Below are 21,371 nucleotides of genomic sequence, written 5' to 3'. Positions count from 1 at the left end.
GAGTCTCCCCTCACTGTACGTAGTTAACTTTTTTATCTGAGGAGTCGTAGGTAGCACTCACGATGCACTGGGAAATGCTTAATCACTCACTTTCACTTTTACTTTCTCTCTCTCTCTCTCTCTCTCTCTCTCTCTCTCTCTCTCTCTCACACACACACACACACACACACAGAGAGAGAGAGAGAGAGAGAGAGAGAGAGAGAGAGAGAGAGAGAGAGAGAGAGAAATATGGCAGTCAAGATTTTAGATGTGAAAGAAGATTTTCGACTATGATAAAATGAAAATAAAAACAAGGAGCTGAATAAATTTGTTCCATGATTTATGATATGCACTGAATGAGAACAACTTAAATATAAAAAAGGTTGTTAAACATAACCAATACCAATTATCTCATTGACTCATTAAGTCATGACTTAATGAAAAACCCAGAGAGACTGAGTATCATTTATCTTTCATCATTTTAACAATAAAAGTGTTCAAAGAAAATCCTTTTTAATTGTAAAGTTTAGTTATACGACGAAGTTGGGGACGGGCGGTGGGGGGATGCGGCGGGAAAGGGGTGGGGGGAGGGGGCAGCGTATTAGCTAATATCTGATTCCACACATAAGTAATGGTCTAAGAAAGGTTGGGCACCACTAGCCTAGACAGTCCAAAAACTTGCAGGACATTCATCATTATAACTGAGTAAAAACCACGATGCGCATAAGTGCACACCTGGATAACTAGTTTGAGTTTAGTCGCGCATGAACTTCCAAGAATGGAGAAATGAAATGAGGGAAATAGGTCTGCGACGAGAAAATGAAAGACAGACTTCGGTGTGTTAATGAATAAAATTCTCTTACGACTAATGTGCACCGCTGCGAACAACACTCATTCTCTCACGTAATTATACCGGAGCCTAAGCCTCGTGGAGAACGCCACAGCGATCTCTCTGTGTGGACCAGTTCCACGACGCGGAAAACGCCGAGTAGCCTCATCCTTTTTTCTTTCTATTTCTCGCATCTGTGTCTGGTGAAAAAAGACGTCAGTAGTACTAGTACTAGCAGGTACATGGTTCAAATGGCTCTAAGCACTATGGGACTTAACATCTGAGGTCATCAATCCCCTAGACTTAGAACTACTTAAACCTAACTAACCTAAGGACATCACACACATCCAAGCCCGAGGCAGGATTCGAACCTGCGACCGTAGCAGCAGCGCGGTTCCAGACTGAGGCGCATAGAACCGCTCGCCCACAGCGGCCGGCACCAGCAGGTAAGCTGTCCCAGATTTTGTTATAATTCTCGTTATCAGACGACATGCATGAGTAACAGAATTTCGTTATACAACGATGCCCAGTAAGACTTACTGAGACGAAGAAATAAATGAAATACACTATAAAATCTGAAATTATCGAGAGTGGCAGCGAAATTGATATGAATGAATAGCCACACTTGACTTACATCCTCTTACTGAAAGAGTATTTCCCCTTCCCGCCAGTTAGCATCTAAAACTGCTTCCTTCGCATTTTGCGCCGTCGCGATATGGAGATAAGAATACTGTCGTATGGCTCTGAGGAAGCGATCTAATCTCTTCATGTTATGAAAGTCGAAATTTTTATTTCGTTAATTATCGACCTTCTCCTGATACAGACACAATCGGGTTCGCCAGCAGTAAAAATACTTGTACAGTTATACTCTGTGCTATCTATGAAGTGTCAATTTATGTGGTTCTAACTCACAACGGTCACCACGAACGTAGTCACCAGCAAGTGCTTAGTAACACAGACTGGTATGAATACCATGAATAGAACGGTGTTCGCATGAATGCCGCTCGTAGCTCAAACTTTAAATCACTCAAAATTTCTCAGGATTAGTAATGCAAGGCACGCCATGTCGTGTAGCATTCCACCATGGGAAAGAATGATGGCGTGCGCTTGATACAGTTAAGTTTTTGGGATCCCTCTTTGCGAACTTATGGCAGCATTGTAGGCTGTAGCTACCAAATCCGATTACAAGCAATGGGAGCGGTTACTCGCACTACACGAGATGTCGTCGATCTACATTCGATTATGATAAATTTGTCTCTTTCCTTTCTTTGTTCTCTCCTAAATTTTGCCATTTTTTGCGAGATATTATCACAAACAGCAACGTGTCCCGAATTTTTTTCCTTTTCAGAACAGTTTTTCAGTATCATTCCTTTTGATAGCACTCGAGTTTTGCGGGCTTTTGCAACGACTGTGCACTCTTTAAGATTCTAAAGCACTGTCTCGAAACTGACCACCTAATTAAGTAAAAATCAGCCCATATCCCTCAATCCTGGTTAGGGTTCGAAAGAACATTCCCTTTCTTGTCAGGCAAATCACAGAAGTGCGTATCTTGCCCTTCATTCCTTTGAACTAATTGGTTCACTGTAGTTTCACCCTAAAGAATCAGAAGGTCTAACCAGGATCTTGGAGAGTCCAGAGTGAAAAAATTAATTGTCATTTAATGATTTATGTCCGTGATCAATTGATATTTTCAGTGCTTACAACCTAAGTCACCTCTTTCTTGGGCAGCATCAATTTATAGGCCCATCCAAGGATGAATCTCGTCGTAACGTAAAAAGCCTTTGTAACCCGGCGTCCTGAAACTTGTCACCAAACCAGACGGAAAGGCCTGGAAAAAACATCAGTGTCTGAACTGCACTGCTTGTTAGAGCATATGTTCGCGAGCTGTATTAATGAATGTGCCCTTCTCCTCCTGTCCTACCTCCGTAAAAAGTAGTCAACGACTACGTGTCTTATAAGGAATGATAAGGAAAATAAGAAAATGTTTTTACTTGCCAAGAGTGACAGTATAGAAACTGCAGAGTATCTGAGAGGTCAACAACAAATATTCAGTTCCGAATGCGATGTTGTGCAGAAATTGATAAAATTCAAAGGCACTGTTCAATATGCGTAAGATCAGTATGTGCCCAATTAGGTTCTAAGGGATGGGAAAGAACCATCGTGATGTGTCCAAAGTTAAAGCAACGAAGCGCTACTTCCCCGTCTTGTGTCTAAGTCACGGTATAATCATACAAACTGTCAACACATTTCTGTACAATCGTGTTCTGCACGGAAGGTGGCATTACGGTCAACGAAGAAACACGCCAACGATGATGTCAGGGCACCTATCAAACAGAGTAGTGCGTGCCGGGTAGTCCCACATCCACAGCCGCTGTGTATACAGTCACAGACGAGGCGATATGGCACAAAGAAGACTCCTACCAGACTCTCTGCGGTGGAGGGCCATAAGAAGAATGGAAGCAGAACAATCGCAAACTGATGTGGCCCGACGGCTTAATGTGAATCGTTCTGTTGTTTCTCGTATGTGGCGTCAATGTATAGAGACCGAAACAGTATCCCGAAGACCAGAGCAGCTCCGACCATGTGTGATGTCAGAAAGAGTTGAGTGTTATTTGGCTGTAAAGGCACGATGGTACCGCCTTGGTACTGCACAGCAACTGGCATTTGACCTCTCAGCATCCACTGGACGTGTTGTAGGGGACAGAAGGCTTGGGCAGAGTGGCCTTTATTCTGTTGACCTGCTGTATGTGTACCCTTTACAGAAGGGAACGTCTAGAGTGGAGTCGTCAACATACTACCTGAACGTCAAACATTGGGCCAATGTTCTTTTCACAGATGAGGCCCGAAGAGTGATTCTTCAAGCTTTCGCGTTTGGAGGGAACGTGGAACACGATTTCGGGTCCCAAGCATTGTGAAAAGAGACCGATATGGAGCAGGATCCCTAATGGTGTGGATAAGGATTATGTTGGCCACTCGAACACATCTTCATGAAATTGTAAACGTGAATTGGCAAGGTTTAACTGCTGTCAGTTATCGTGACGAGATCTTGGGATCTCGTGTGCGGTTGTTGCGAGACGGTGTGGACACAGACTTCGTACTGATGGATGATAATACTTGACTTCATAGAGAACGGGTGGTTGAAGTTTTTTTGGAAACGGAAAATATTGCATGTATGGCGTGGCCTGCTCGCTCTCCCAATTTCAATCCCATAGAGCATGTCTGGGATGCACAAGGGAGACAGCTTGCATCACATCAGCATCCACCAACTAGTCTCCCAGACTTGTGAGCAGCTCTGCGGGAAGAATGGGCGTTGTGGCCTCAACATGAGATTGATGACATCATTCACAGAGTGGCCTGTCGTTTTCGGATCTGTATTGCTGCATAGGTGGTCACACCTCATACTGAGAATGGTAACCGGCTGTCGGGATGTGTGTGCAAATCCTTTAAGTTGGAAAAAAACGAAGAACATTTATGTCTACCTTTATGCATGTAGCATTTATTTATGTTCTGTATTCTTCACATTGGTTCTACTTTACAATCACCTGTTTATACGGTTTCGCGGGAAAATAAACGCAAACTTGCAAAATTTCCGTCTGTTGCTTTAATTTTGGACTCCAGTGTAATAGCAGTGTCAGAAAGCTGCTATGAAAGCAAAGAGAGCTTCATTACAATTTTCAGCAAAGTCAAAGCCTAACTGACAAAAATCAAACGAAGTGAAAACGAGCGGAAGGTGAGCAATGACAGTTGTTCGACCGACTCTTGAGTATTGCTCATCAGTTTCTGGCTCTTCACCAGATTGGATTCATTCGAGAGAGAGAGAGAGACAAGATTTTAGTCGGCGCGAGATCCTCAACAAATTCCTCTGGCAATCGTTACAAGAGAGGCGTTGTACATCACATAGTACTTCACTATCGAAATTTCGAGAGTGCGTTCCGGAAAGAATGGGGCAGCATATTACTTCCTCTCACATATGTCTCGCGAAATAACAACTGCAAAATCTGAGATATTGAAGCTGATACGGAGGTTGGCAATGGCAAGGAAAGCGTTTCTGAAGAAGAGAAATTTGTTAACAACGAGTATAGATTTAAATGTCAGGAAGTCGTTTCTGAAAGTATTTGTATGGAGTGTAGCCATGTATGGAAGTGAAACGTGGACGATAAGTAGTTTGGATAAGAAGAGAATAAAAGCTTTCAAAATATGGTGCTACACAAAAATGCTGAAGATTAGATGGGTAGATCACTTAACTAATGACGAGGTATTAAATAGAATTGGGGAGAAGAGGAGTTTGTGGCACAACTTGACTAGACGAAGGGATCGGTTGGTAGGACATGCCCTGAGGCACCAAGGGATCACCAATTTATTATTGGAAGGCAGCGTGGAGGGTAAAAATCGTAGAGGGAGACCAAGAGATGAATACACTAAGCAGATTCAGAAGGATGTAGGCTGCAGTACATACTGGGAGATGAAGTAGCTTGCACAGGATAGAGTAGCATGGAGAGCTGCATCAAACCAGTCTCAGGACTGAAGACCACAACAACAACACGGAGTTTTACCGACAACCATTATCCCAAGGCTCCGTTTGCAATTGAAACAGGGAGGGAGGGAACAAGTAATGGTAGCACAAGCACCCTCCACCACTCACAGTCTGGTGGCTTGCAGATTATAGATATAGAACTACTATCTCGTGTAGCTCAGCTGGGCTCAAAGAAATTATTGACATTATTCGAACACATGTTCCGGTCATCATGAAAAGCGATCTGGAATGGTCGTGATAGGTGCTAATTTACTCTCGTTGATGTTTCAAGGTAAATCCAAACGTGTTCGTTAGCGTTCAAGTCTGTGACCACTCATTCGAGTAATACCCACGGATAGGAGCTTTATCTCCCATAAAAAGAAAAGAAATTTTACCAGTAGAAAGCTAACCATAAGGGCAGAGGTTCGACTAGAAATGAATCACATGGGAAGACGAGGAAGTGTTGGATTATTTCACATTCCGAAGTTAACGCATCGGTAGTCACACTCCGTACTTAGTAGTGACTTGTCAGAGTATGAAACACAGCCCTATTAACCATTCGCAATTTTCTCAACGCAGTACTATAGATGTGTAACGTGGCATGTTGTTAATGCGACACACCCAATGCAACTATGTGCTCGAAGATCATATTTACCAAGATGATTGCATGCTGTTGCTGTTTTTGAATATTATAACTGTTCAGTTGGGTTCTGTTTCCTATTTAAGAGGTCCCTGAGAGGTAGCGATCGATCCTACTTGTGGTTGCCCATCCATGTCTTTTTTCTGACCTTTGTCGAATACCTTTCGCTATTTGGAGGTGACATCACGGCCGCGAATTCACACTTGAGGACGCGCCATTGGGATTTACTACCTCACCAGTGACTAACTAGCTCCTACACTCGCTAAGCCACGCAGCTGAATAAATTAGTTTGGTGTGACATTGGACAATATTCATTCACATTAAAGTGGACACTCGTACCGAACACTGACGTCGCCTCGAGCTCCAACATTTGATGTGTGCTCCACTATCACTCACATGAGCAGCTAACGTGTACGTGAATATGTTGATCGCGTATGCTCCATGGAACAGGAAGAAAGAAGATTAGGGTTTTATGTCCCATCCCACCATTAGAGACGGGGCTCGATATGGGACTGGAGCAAGGACTGCCGTGTATTTTCCGCAAACTGTTTAAGGAAGACTAAATATGCATGGTTGGTCGAGGGTGAGAAAGCTGTTCCTCCCTAACGCACCACCTGCCACTGTACGTGATCTTTGATCACTCTTGTTTAAGATCTTTGTACAAATAAGTTATATGTATTTTACTGCGAGTCTTTCGTATGGATCAAGGTGCATGTATGGAATTTACACCAATGAAGTAGTGGATCATTTGGCAAGGTCGGCAACTACATCCGGGAGACATCTTAACATCAAAGTACTGTAAACAGATCCGCTGCAAGGCGTACGGACGAATATTAAAAAGACCTAGAAGGCAAATGAGGAGACTTAGGATAAATACTAAGATCAATGTTACATCTGAGTCCAATCAGACAGTCCGCTACATGCCTGGTAAAATAGTTACACATTATTATGACAGGCCAAGCAACGTTTATTCAGTGCTGCACTACACTTCGTTGTGACACAGATTCTTGACAACTATTTTTCAACTTAATCACCAAGTCCTTGTAAGCAACAGTCGCAACGTTCTACCAGTCGTTTGATTGCTCGACCATAGAAACGACGGCATTCGAGAAGCGCTATGTGAACATCCTCATCGTTGGAACAAGTCGTTCCCTCGAGAAAAGATGGAATTCTCATGATGCAAGATCTGAACTTCCCGATCAGCATCGTCCACGTCTGTGCGCTTTTGGTTAAATTCTTCGCACCACGGAACTAGGGCTGGATGTGACGTTGCATTTTGTTCACATAGCACCAGAATTTTACGGTGAATCTGCGGGCAAATCGGACGTTCTGATCACAAGAATTGTACTGTTCCCCTTATTCAAATTTGAAGTACGTTTCCAGTTGTCGCGGCATTTCACTCCCACACCGTGATGCACCTATCATCGGCACCACAGCAGAACTGTGTCTTCAGGAAACACGACACATGTACTGCCTTCCGGCAGTGCGCCACTCTTGTCGCACAATGGTTTTATAGCGTGTGCTGACATGCGTAACTTATATTTGAGTCTCTACTACAAATAAGCAGTATGTCGAGAGGCCATCACGTCATTCATTCGTAACAGAATTAACCATGGCAGTTTCCAACAACACTTCTGCTGCTGTACTTCAGAGACCTTACATCTCCCGATCCGGAAGCGGGAGACGCTGACTTTTTTTGAGCGCAGAAAGTACGTCAGAGGCAGGAAAAATCTGAATACCCTTTCTACTTAAAAGTGTCTTCTTGCATAATTTTTTAATGTTTATTCATATGCTTAAATGTAGTTAATGATTTTTTTTCAGAAAGTGATTTAGAAATCCAAACCCATAATTTATCATTGAACTCTGAGAATGCAATTACTTTCATTTTGTCTTAGTGCTGAAGTACACATATTTAAAATAATTTTGATATGATTATTATTTTTCTTGTCTTTGTCAATTTGGATGATATGTCATAAAATTATTGGTAGTCCTTATAAATAAATTGTAAAAGTTGTGCGAATACGATCCAGCAAGATTGTTATCAATATACAGGGTGTCCCACTCAAACCTCCATGATTTCAAGGACCCAGAGAGAAAAACCACAGTAGATACGACTCTGAAAAATGCATTACATTGTAGAGCATCTCAAAGAATTTATATTCCCGCATCGTAAGTGCCAAGTATCGTCGCCAGACTGCAGCATGGTCGCATGAAGTGAAAATGGCGACTCCACAGAAGCGCGCGCAAGCAGTAGTGTGGTTTGCAGAAACAAAATCGCCGATTACTGTGCAAATAAATTATTGTCGTATGTATGAATGTGATCCACCAGATGCGAAAACAATTAAGGAATGGTACAGGAAGTTTCTGGCAACAGGAAGTGTTCTGAAACATTCTGGCGCTGCACGTTACGGAGTTTCAGAAGAGGCAGTGGAAGACATCAGACAAATGTTTCTCAGAAGCCCACGTAAGTCTATTCGTCAAGCATCTAGGCAACTTGATGTACCTCGATCAACATCGCATCATGTATTTCACCAGCATCTTCGTATGTGTGCTTACAAAGTGCAAATTCTGCAACATCTGACGCCAGACGACAAACCACGCCGACAATTTGCTGCGGATATGCTGCAGCGTATTGATATGGATGCCAACTTCCTGCAAATATGTTTATTCTCAGATGAGGCAACCTTTCATCTACCTGGGAGGGTTAATAGGCATAATGTATGGATTTGGGGTTCTCAAAATCCGCACGTTGTCATTGAATATGTTCGTGATACGTCTTGTGCTGGCCAATACAGACAGGATTGTTGGACCGTGAATGGGTCAGTGTATCTCGACATGTTGGAGCAGTTTGTGTACCCTCAGATACAAGACTTGGAACCCAACATCATTTTTCAACAAGATGGAGCTCCGCCGCATTGGTCAATGGCTGTTCGCAATTCCCTGGATAGGAAAATCCCCAATCGTTGATCGGACGCGGAGGACCCATTACCTGGCCACCACGTTCAGCCGACATTACGCCGCTTGATTTCTCCATGTGGGGATTCGTGAAGGGCCGCGTGTATGCGGCCAAAGTGGACGATATTCCTACGTTGCGACATCGTATCACTAATGCGATTGCAACAATAACAGAGGAAATGTTACACAGAACTTGGAAAGAAATTGAATATAGACTCGATATTCTTCGTGCTACAAATGGTTCACATGTAGAGGTGTATTGATGATAAATAAATAAATTCTTTGAGATGCTCTACAATGTGGTGCATTTTTCATTGTCGTATCTACTGTGGTTTTTTCTCCTGGGTCTTTGAAATTACGGAGGTTTGAGGAGGACACCCTATATTTTGTAATTTGAATTTTTATTGTATAGTTGGGTGGCTGCAGGCAGGAAAGTTAAAAAAAATTATGTAATGAAGCATACTAGTGTCTGTTGAATTCCTGATGTCGTAGGACAAGAAAATTGCAAATTGCGGACACCACGGATAATGACAAAGAATTACATGTTGAGAATCTCATATGTACTCATACATACTGGAGAATCGGGAATGAAGCTACTCCATCTTTACAAATGATTTATGTTGACTAGTTCTGCTCTAGGCTGAATATTGGTATTTACTGGAAATCGATCTAGTATTGTCGTAAACGCAGCAGTGGTGACAATCCACATTCAGCAGGGCTGTATAAAGGCGCTCGAGTCGGGTTTAGCTGATTCGAATCCTCTTGGGTGAAGAAATTGTCACCGCTGATATTTGACCACCAAGGAGAGGAGAGGTGATCCAACAGTCCTGATGATCAGATTTTGCGTCAGTTTCCTGGAGAGCCATAGAGACTGTTGAACCCATCCATCAGATGGAAACGTTATGCCTGGCATCTCCATTGTTTCCATTCAAGAGGAGTAGGGTATGTGGTGGCATCGGATTTCACTGTGTCCTTTCTCTCATCGTCGTAAAACATAAACATAAGACCACAGTACACACATTCACTACAGTCACCTATAGCAGAGCCCGATGTAAGACACACCATGAGGAACCGGGCCATAGTGTGTGGAGGAAGAAAACTTTGCAATTGGTCGATTGAACCTACCCCATGAATCTCCCAGCCAATAATGCTATAGGAATGTTTATTTTCGAATGACATTCGATTTTTAATCCATATATATGGATAACATTTGTTCGCTCCAGTAGCTTGTACGCTGTGAGTAGACTATAGAATTTCTCCATCTTTCGAACAACCGACACAAGTAGCAGGTTTTGGACGGAAACATATTAAGAAACACCGAACGACAGTTGGAGAGTGTTGCACGAGATGCGCTAGAGCCAAACGTTAATCTACTTTTAATTCTCATTGGCACATAGACTGATGTCGGTGATTCACTGGTGCCAATGAACCTGAGATATTTCATCATGAAATAATACAGTCGCCACTTATGGAAAACCTACGAACGCACATCTGTCGGAGATGTGAGTGAGGCTTACCCAGTGAGTAAGTGTTTCTTAGTGAAGCCACGTCACCTCCTGTGGGAGGTGAGGTGAGGGAGGCTATTTACTTTGCTGAGAGATGAGCAACCGAGGAACAATGGAATGAGTCTTCTTTCGCGGAAAATTGGCGTCGCTTTTTGTAGGAGGTGAGGCAGAGAATGGGCGTGGTGGCACCTTGTGTAGGAGGATAAACCGGGAAGTGACGGCCTGGCGCGGCGCTAGCGCCGAGTGACCACTGCCAGAAGTGCCTCACCTGCTAACCGCCGCCCGGCGACGTCATCCGTTAGCGTGTCGACGCCATCAGCCTCGACCATGAAAGAATCGTGTCGTGTCGTCGCTGTGTCATGCAGTGGTCGCCCTATTAACGTGTATCTGCTTTCGTTCCTGTTGGTTATCTTTAGTACAAGTCGTCAATGTCAGCTGCAGCTGTCCTTGAGCTGACGCAACGACGGCCATTTGAAGCAAATGCAAAATACAGTGGCTGTACTGAGAATTTTACATAATCTACTAACAGAACATCTTCCTTAGAAGAATGAACATCAGCCCGCAAAAGAAACTGATATAAACATAATCAGAGAATTCTGCTGCTCGCTGTTGCGTAAGCGGAACGTTACATATTATTGTTGCTAAAGATACCAGTATTAGCACCAGTCGCGATATCTTCCCTGATTTTTGTTATAGCCCACGACAGCAGCACACACCAAAGGGCGAATAAATCACGCTGATGAGTGAGAAGAGAATCGTTTGCACATCCTTTAACTATGGGGACTATATAGATATATGAATATAGAAGTAAAAAGTTTCAAACTTCTAGGACCGCTATTGTACAGCATTTATCGCTATTACCGGTTTCAGCGAACTAGTTTGTCATCTTCGGATCTTGTGCAATGTATTGAAATGTACTGCATAAAATTCGAAGATGGCAACTTAGTTTGCCGAAACCGGTAATCAAAATAAATGTTTGAAGTTTTTTATTTCTATTTTCAGAGAATCGTTTGTATCAATGTCTATTCACTTTTTTTTTACAAAAAAGAGCGTATATAGCGCAGTAAGTTACAAAAAGAAGCTACCACATTTGTCATTCTTAAGACGTCCGCCTTTAAGACCCTGTGGGAATAATCGATCCTACAATCGACTGTAATGTGTGTCACATTTGATGAAAGGGTCATCTTTGAAGTTACTCTGTCAACTTTTCTGTTTTCGCTTATGAACGTGTATGTGTTGCTCGAAGTAAAAAGTAGCAAGCCTTACCTACAACCCTGTGAGGTATGATACATCATATTACAGGACTGTTTAGTCAAGGTCCTCTTGTAACTTACTCACATCTATTGAAAATTAATAGTTCTCTTTAGGGGCAAGAAATGGTTAGTCAATAGTAAAAGAGGAGCACTTTCGATGAGAGATGTATAGCTACTCAATAACGTGGATTTTTGGAAATTTCCAAGAATGGGTCCACATCGAAGTTGTAGACCCACTGCGAGCGATCTCTGTCGAGTCTCGAAGCAGGAAATACGGATATTTTTGATACTCTGACAGTGGAACGTCGGCTGCGATAATATTTACTATCCTTGGGCTGAGAGCCGTAAAATATTACGGGATGGAGGTACATGTACTGGGTGACATTAACACGATGAGTGTATCGGATTCTCTTAAGTGGAAGGAGTGGATTCCAAGTAAGAGCGATACAACGAAACGTTTGGAATTTTGTTGGGAATATGGATTGCTTCTTAGTGGCGATACAAGAAACTGTGGGCTCTGTGGCGCCGCAAATTCAGTTACCCTGCACAATCACAGTTGTTGCGTGTTGGATAAGAAATTGTATTTTTGAGGAAACTTGCCAGTGAACACCGTCTGTGAGTATTTCATATTTTGAAGAGAATAATGACACCGTTCCTACTGGCGGACCGAATAAAGTAGTGGAAGTTGACGAATCACACGTTGCTACCGGTAAATACACAATTCATATTATTTTTTGGCATAGACATACCTACAATGCCTTGCGTGTGAAAAAAAGTTTCAAATTTGAATAGATATCCAGTAACTGCACCTAATGGAAGTCGTGAACTTACTGGTTCATCTCACTCGAACAATCTGATTACTTGTGATAGGGAGATTATTGAGAAGTAATATTTCGCTACAAATAGACGGTGACGTTACTCTCGAGACGGGCTCGACACAAAGTGAAGCGCGTCCATTTTTTGCCCGCAAATCGAGTCACTGGCTGCCCTCCGTACGTCGGCGGAAATGTGCACAGTTTATAACTGTCGATAGTTCATGCTGAGATCCAGGGTTTGCAAGTTGCGTAAGTACGCGCTCCATTTCATTTGTCGTAGACGAAGACGCAGCGTGCTTAGAGCTCTGTTATTGAACATCACAACATACATCGAGAACTAGTCACTATGTGGTTGCAACTGTTCTCTTTCATTAATGGAAATTGACCGCAAAAGTTAAAAGTACACAGAGACGACAATATGCTTAGAAGTTTGTAATCGGACATTGCGACAAACGTTTTTGACAAACAACATCATAGATTTTCTAAATATAATTACTGATCGTTTCAGTCGCAGTAATTCAGCCTGTACTCTCAGGTTCCTGCATAACTACGTACTCGCATATCATGACACATTCGTAGGAAATGTAAATTGTACTTTCCAATTCCGCTTCCATTAATTAAATGAAACTGTGATGAATACCAAGTAGTACCTTTCTATTTTCAATACGTTCGTGTCTTTGGCGTGTCTCTTGCCAACATCTCAAGAGCCCACTTTGGATATATACCGAAATGGGCCTGCAACTTCGATGTGCACCGATTCTTGGAAATTACCAGTTTTTTTACGCTACATTTTGAGGCACTCTAGTTTATGAATTAAAAATGGCCTGGAATTCAGTACCTACATTACTTAACGTACCCAATAAACCAATGCGACTGTCGCTGTAGAGAAAAAACTGCCACGCAGGCGTGATTACAAAACGTCGACAGCGATAAAACTGCTTCCCGACACAGAAACAAACACAAGCTATTTTTTTTAAATACGAGGTGTGGCTAGGAAAAAACCGGACTAGTACTGGTGAAACAATAAAACGAATGCAATAAGGCTGAAAGTCGCGTGGCCTGTCACGTGACTCTCGCTCCGCCTACTGCTCGAGTTTCATCGTCTGTTTTAAGTAGTTGACGTTTTGTCTGTGCGTCGGAAAATGTTGAGTGTACAGAAAGAGTGTACAGAAAGAACAGCGTGTTAACATCAAATTTTGTTTCAAACTAGGAAAATTTGCAAGTGAAACGTTTGTAATGTTACAACAAGTGTACGGCGATGATTGTTTATCGCGAACACAAGTGTTTGAGTGGTTTAAACGATTTAAAGATGGCCGAATGTCAAAATCGAAATTCAAGGCAATGATGATTGTTTTTTTTTTTTTGACATCAAAGGGATTGTGCACATTGATTGGGTACCAGAGGGACAAACAGTGAATCAGCATTACTACATTAGCGTCCTGGCTACCCTACGTGAGCGAGTACGGAGAAAACGGAACGATTTGTGGAGAAAAAAGTCATGGATCCTGCACCAAGACAATGCCCCAGCTCACAGTGCGTTGTCAGTGAAGACGTTTTTGGCAAAACACAACATTCCCATCTTAGATCATCCACCCTACTCACCTGATTTGGCCCCCTGTGACTTTTTTTTTTTCCCTAAAGTCAAGTCAGCTTTGAAAGGAACTAGATTTGAGACTGTTGAAGCAGTAAAAGAAAAAGCGACGGAAGTAATCTAGGGACTTACCGAAAATGATCTGCAGCATTGCTATGAACAGTGGAAAATTCGTATGGAGCGGTGTAGAGACCGAGGAGGAGAGTACATTGAAGGAGATAACATGAAATTGTAAATAATTGTAAATAAATGTTTTTTCCAGCATCAGTCCGGTTTTTTTCTAGCCGCACCTCGTATATTAGATCCACATAGTTAAAAGAAGACGAATCTGTACCATTAGGGCTGCTATTAGGTAAGTAATCTGTTTCTGTTGCTATCTTCTTCTTGCTTTACATGTTTTCTCGTCCCTTTTGTGCCTGTCTTTATGAATTATCTGCAAATCATTAATATACCGTAACTCATTAACATGTCGTATGTAGATTACGGTTAGCTGCAATGTAAACTATGCAGTATAAAACAGACTGAATCACACTTCTATCTTATTGGAAGAACCTTTTACCACACAGAATAGTAAGCTGAAAGTTGTATTTTTGGCAACGGGCGCCCTTATGACTATAAAGCAGTATACGTCAAACGTAGTATCAGTTCTTTTCACACGTGTGCGTTTATACATGATTCTTACGCTTGAAATGCTGTGTTTATTTTCTCTTCCTTTGCCAGCTTATTTCATTTATGAATTTTTGCTCCGTCTCAATTTATTTTACGATCGTTGATGCCTTTTGATATTTTACTACAGCTTGGGACGAAAAAATATACTACCTATTTCGTAAATTATGCAGAAAAATGATTAAAAAGACATAATTCTTACGGCGCTTAGGCGTTCAACAAAAGTCAGGCTTTCTCTCCACTATGTGCGCTACAAATTTAACAGCTATGAGTCTCGCGAGTGTGTATGTTAGACTGTGTTACTAGTTTTTGTTAGATAAATTTTATACCAGCACTGTCATGTAACAAATGTACAGGGTGACAACTATTGAACTATATGAAAAAGCCGGCCGGAGTGGCCGAGCGGTTAAAGGCGCTACAGTCTGGAACCGCACAACCGCACAACCTCGGGCATGGATGTGAGTGATGTCCTTAGGTTAGTTAGGTTTAAGTAGTTCTAAGTTCTAGGGGACTTATGACCACAGCAGTTGAGTCCCATAGTGCTCAGAGCCATTTATATGAAAAAGAATGTAAATTAGTTACAAACTAAGGCGTACACACACATTATTCAACATGTAAACGTCACTACAGATATTCGGATTTAGGTTATGACGGGTTCGATACGCCTGCCATCTTTGGCGATGATGAGGTGCAGACGAATAGCGAAATTCTGCATGACCCGCTGAAGTGTCGGAACATCGATGCTGTCGATGATCTCCTGAATGGCTGTTTTCTGCTCAGCAATAGTTTTGGGGTTATTGCTGTACACCTTTTCTTTAATATAGCCCCACAAAAAGGAGTCGGAGAACATGGCAGCTAATCGAGGCCCATGCCAGTGGCCTTTGGGCATCATAGGGCCAGAATGCGGTCCCCTAAGTGCTCCTCCAGGACATCAAATACTATCCTGCTTCAATGGGATCGAGCTCCGTCTTGCATGATCCACGTCTTGTCGAAATCAGGGTCACTTTGGATAACGAGGATGAAATCATTTTCCAAAACCTTCACGTACCGTTCGGTAGTCTCCGTGCCATCAAGGAATATCGCACCGATTATTCCGTGACTATGCACTGCACACCACACAGTCACCCTCTGAGGGTGAAGAGAGTTCTCGATCGCGAAACGCGGATTCCCAGTCCCCCAAATGCGCCGATTTTGCTTATTGACGAACCCATCCAAATGAGTATGGGCTTCGTCGCTACACCAAACATACATGCTTACACTTCCCATCATGCTCCGCGGCCAACCGTACACCCCGAAAACCTCAAACCACATACACACACACACACACACACACACACACACACACACACACACCAACCGTACAGTCTGAACATCCTAACGCAAACCGTTCAGAAGTTATGCCGATTTTATTTCATATAGTCCAATAATTGTCACCCTGTATCTCAAAATTACTTCCCCTGCAAGTTTTAGATGAAGTCTTGCAATTGAAGGATAAAGAGCCGTTTCATTGTCTGCTACAAGAATGAGTTGGCTGAAAGGATTTCGGTTGTTTTATATATACTGTGCTAACAGGGTTAGGCGCGCACTATTCAAATGGCCGCAAAAACAGAACGAAGTCCTCTTATTCACTGTGCTTTTACTCCGTAAATTCTAGCACACCACAAAAGAGTTATGATACTGAATTTGTCTCTTACAGATCTAATATTCTAGCGCAAAAAAAAACCACAGTTCCGTTCAAAAAATGTTATGGTCCGCATTTGCAATAGTTATCACAGATCGTAGCACATGCTACGGGCATCGCGCTACCAGCATCCCTACAGCAGCATTGACTAGTTTACAGGTGGAATATTGACCTTTGGCAGTATCGAACTGAAATTAATCTATAAAGATTACAATTACGTTAGGATGACAGTGCAGTACCTTTAAAGCACTACAAATAAGATCACTGACTTTAAATCGTGTACCTTCGGGCGTTTGAAACACACATTAGGGAGATTCTACTTCATTAAACCGCATTTGACGTGTTGCAAATTGGCACAAGAGCTTTTCTTTACTTATTCTTTTCAACTCTGGTCTGCTGTGCATTATTACGAACTCTTCCCTCGCTATTGCCGACAGATATCGTTTTGTTCACATTGTTATCAAAGCTCGTTTGAAAACCATTTGTTGATATACAAATATGCTGGAGTTGGTGGTCGCGTGTGCGTGACGTGTGTGTGTGTGTGTGTGTGTGACTGACGAAGGCTGTGGCCGAAAGCTATATGTGGGTATCTTTTAGTTGTGCCTGTCTTTTCTTACATTGTTGCTATTCCTAGCTGGAGTTTCCATTGTTTGATTCCATTTCTGAAATGTTTACAAGAGGGCGTACCTTAATACATATCTCATTCGGATGCAGCAACTACCTGACTTTCTCGTGTCGGAAGTCGCAGTGGTAGGTTAAGAGCATTAAGCGGATCAGACTTTTGTAAACGGTGTATAGTGTAGTCGTATCGATTGTGCAATGAATTTTCTCCTACTCAGAGGGGCCAATTCCTTATGAGAACGCCGAGAAACATCAAACAAATTTCAGAAACGTGTTACTCTATGTACTCCTCTCATTTCTTGGTGTAATTACCGTTCTGTACTTGGTTTATCAAAACTGGATGACTAGTGGTCAAATGACCACTGATGGATGTATCAGGGTTGAAATCTATCTGTGCACAACTACTCTAATGTAGACGTGTGTGTTCTTCATTTTCTTCCAGTTTGAGTAAAGTGTAAGTCAGGCATAAACACATATCCGGCCCATCATTGTCTAAACGAGAGCGGTTAACTGCCTGAAATGAAAATCACAAGGAGGCCGGCCAACAGAACTGGAAACTAGCTGGGATCGAGCGATAGCACTTGCTTCCACGATCTGACAGTGTTGAGGCGTTGCTACATAGCTTCCTCGGCTGGTTAACAATTTTGTTATTGGGAAAGGACACAGAATACAGGATGACGTACAACTATTTGCTTGCTGTAAGAGGGATATGTGATTGTAGCTGATAAAAATCAGTTGTGACCAGTGGCGGCGTATCAACTATTTTTTAATTGGGGGACGAGTGGTGGAGGAGAAGCAATCTATTCACTGATTCCGAATAATGTGAACTAGACAAACATCTTTCAGCATACATCTGTACTGATGGTGTGGGTTGTGTTTACATGGAATGGACTGGGTACCCTGGTCGAAATGAACCGATGATTGACTGGAAATGGTTATATTCAACTACTTGGAGACCATTTGCACCCATTCATGGACTTCATGTTTTCAAAAAACGATTGAGCTTTTATGGCTGACAATGCGCCTCGGCGCCAGGCAACAATTTTTCACGACTCGTTTGAGGAACATTCTGGACAATTCGAGGCAATGATTTGGCCATTCAGATCGCCTGACAAGAATCCCATCTAAGATTTATGGGACATAATCGAGAAGTCAGTTCGTGCACAAAATCCTGCACCAGTAACACTTTCTAAATTATGGAAGGCTATAGGTTCGACACGATGTTAGGAGATATCCCATGACTTTTATCGCCTCAGTGTTGGTTGGTTGTTGGAGTTAAGGGGACCAAACTACGAGGCCATCAGTTCCCGCCCCAATGCATTGTAGAGTTTGTTCTTCCTGAACGTATATGTCAGTTTTTTCCAGCTGCGCTCCGCAGGTGAAGTCGCTATAGCAAAAATAAGTGAGGAACGCCCTGATGTGGAAGCGGCGGAATCAGTCCGGAATAGACAGGCTGCACCGGGACTCGACGCCCGGATTCCCCTCTCCCTCGGCCTCGTCGAGAGGCCGTCGCTATCGGGCGCGTTCTCTCTTTCGGAGGAATGCGATTGAACCATCCTTTGGCCCTCCGGAGAAGAGACTGCGATGTAGCATCTATAAAATAACAAACTGCGAATGAGCCCGACACTACTTCTGAAGGTAATTAATACGAAATTCGTCAAACACTGCGTTAACATGACTGGCCGAGTGCTTCGAGAAGATTTAATCAACGATGAGATGTTTATATAGGGCCGACTGATACTGCGGTTTACAATCTGAACTGTCGTAAGTGATCTCAAAGGATAACTGATTTCGTCTCATCTATAAATTTCGGTTTCAAAATCAACAGAACGAAACCGTTCTATGAAGCACAACCCAAAAACTGGACTCAAATTTACGACTTTTAATACCAACGAATTGTTTTCCCTCGTGGAAGACCATAGCATGACTCCCTTACACACCATTATGGAGCCGCCACCAGCTTGCACAAGACCTTGTTCACAACTTTGGTCCATGGCTTCGTGGGGTCTGCGCCACACTCGAATCCTACCATCGGCTCTTACTAACTGAAATCGGGACTCATATGACGAGACCAGTTTTCCAATCGTCTAGGGTACAACCAATATGGTCGCGAGTCCAGGAGAGGCAGTGCAGGCGATGTTGTTGTGTTAGCAAAGGCACTCGCGACGGTCGTCTCCTGTCCTAGCCCACTAATGCCAAATATCGCGACACTGTCCTAACGGATATGTTCATTGTATGTCCCACATTGATTTCTGCGGTTGCTTGTCTGTTAGCACTGACAACTGTTCCCAATCGCTGCCGCTCTCGCTCGTTAAGAGAAGCCGTTAGCCACTGCGCAGTCCATCGTGAGAGGTAATTGCCTGAAATTTGGTGTACTCAACGCACTCTTGACACTGTGGATCGCGGAATATTGAATTCCTTAACGATCTCTGAAATAGAATGTCGCACGGTCTAGTTCCAACTGCCGTTCCACGTTCAACGTCTATTAATTCCCGTCGTGCGGCCATAATCACATCGGAAACCTTTTCACATGAATCACCTGAGTACAAATGATAGCTCCGCCAGTGCACTGCCCTTTTATACCTTGTTTACGCGATACTATTGCCATCTGTATATATGCAACCGCTATGGAACGACTTTTGTCACTTCAGTGTATAAATCTGGTTCTGTTTCCACCACGAAAAAGTGCAAATTTGCAGTTCTCATGGATATTCACCCGGGATGTTGTTCTTCCCATCCGATGGCAAGGAACATTACTTCTCGTTCAGTGGAAGAAGAACAAGAAGACGATTGCGCTGGCATAGATGGCAAAAGCGCAGAGAGTAATGTCGTAGAACCTAACAAGCAACAGGGACAATGGCTTCGCGCCCTGAAGATGACGACAGGTTTTGTAGACACCACCGTTCAACGGGAATCATAAGGAAAAAAGATAATCTGAATAAGGGAATGATGGAAATGGAGGAAAGAAAAAACTTATACTATTTTAATTATGAGGAAACAAACTGACGCAAAGGGATGTCAATCATTTCTTTTTAAGTTTCCTTTCACATGTGAGTCGTTTGGATGATCTGCGTGGTGGAGGCTATAAGAGAACGCAAAACGAGGAAGGCACATCAGCAATATCCTCCACACTATGAATCATCGTCAACGAGTAGTAGTTATACTGGACCAGAAAAACCTATTTTGGGAGCGAACTGCCTTATGAACCAAATGATAATGTCGGTATTTAAATATTCAGTAAAATAAATTGATTATTTTCTATGTTTACTTTCAAAACACATATGCATATTATACGTAAGCCGAAGTGTTTATTAACTTACGAACAGTAAATATTGAAATGAAATGATGGTATGGCATTGTTGGCCGGGAGGACCCATGCGGGGGAGTTCGGCCGCCGTATTGCAAGTCCTTTTTAGTTGGCGCCGGCGACTTGCGAGTCAATGATGATGAAGGACACACAGCACCCATACATCTCGAGGCAGAGAAAATCCCTGAGACCCCGTGCGCGGGAAGCGAGAACGCTACCGCGAGACCACGAGCTAAGCACAGTAAATATAGAATTGGAAAGAAATTCCTTATTTATCAAACAGTTTTAAGTAAAGCGTCTGTAATTTAATAAATGTATTTTACATGCCTCAGTGTTACAACGAGATCCGCTTCTAGTGTCAGTTGAAGTGGAAGGCCTGGTCTTTTCTTCGTCAAGCGAGGAGCTATTTTCTGCTGTATGCAATCGAATGTTCGGATTGACATTCTTGTTGTAAGCTTTTCAGCTCCTACTAATGGGTTGAATTTTAAGACTCCTCTTGTCGTTCAGCAACACGTTTCCAAAAACAGTTGGTTTTACTCGAAAGGAGGAGCTTAGTTAGGTCACGTGATGACGCCACGTTAGGAACTGATGGAAAATACCGCGCTGCCGCTCTTATCGTAGCTGGCGCCACTCACCGCTCTACTGCTTTACCGCCAGCCGGTTGACCGCTCAGTCGTAGGCGAGGCCTTACCCTAGTTGGTCTTCGATCGACCAAGCATATTCTTGACTTTAACCGTTGAGCGGATAATGGTTTTTATGATGTCGCTCACCATGATCATGGCAATCTTGGCTGTGGGCGGTCTTGTGTACGGAAGGGATGCCAGATGTTTGGTTTCTTCTTCTGGATTGTGTGCTTTCTTCTTACTTCTCAGCTGGAGAGGTCGTCTTATTTGTATCTTTGAGCAGCCGTCCTTGCGAAAGGTTTTGCGCTGATGCTGTAACTAAGAAGGCAGACTTTCCTTGTCGCATATATATGGCTCCCACTCTTTCTTTGTTCCATAGTGGTGAGAACAGAT

General features: G+C 42.8%; 1 protein-coding gene across 2 annotated transcripts in view; it reads right to left on the bottom strand.

The window, feature by feature from the left end:
* Positions 1 to 21,371, bottom strand: part of LOC124596110 (inositol polyphosphate multikinase) — a 352,197-nt gene that overhangs the window by 308,270 nt on the left and 22,556 nt on the right. The gene's annotated exons all lie outside the window — the stretch shown is intronic.

Source organism: Schistocerca americana, chromosome 2 (genome assembly GCF_021461395.2).
Source record: "Schistocerca americana isolate TAMUIC-IGC-003095 chromosome 2, iqSchAmer2.1, whole genome shotgun sequence".
Classification (NCBI taxonomy): domain Eukaryota; kingdom Metazoa; phylum Arthropoda; class Insecta; order Orthoptera; family Acrididae; genus Schistocerca; species Schistocerca americana.
Note: the sequence above shows the minus strand (reverse complement) of the source record. Positions and strands in the feature narration are given on the sequence as shown.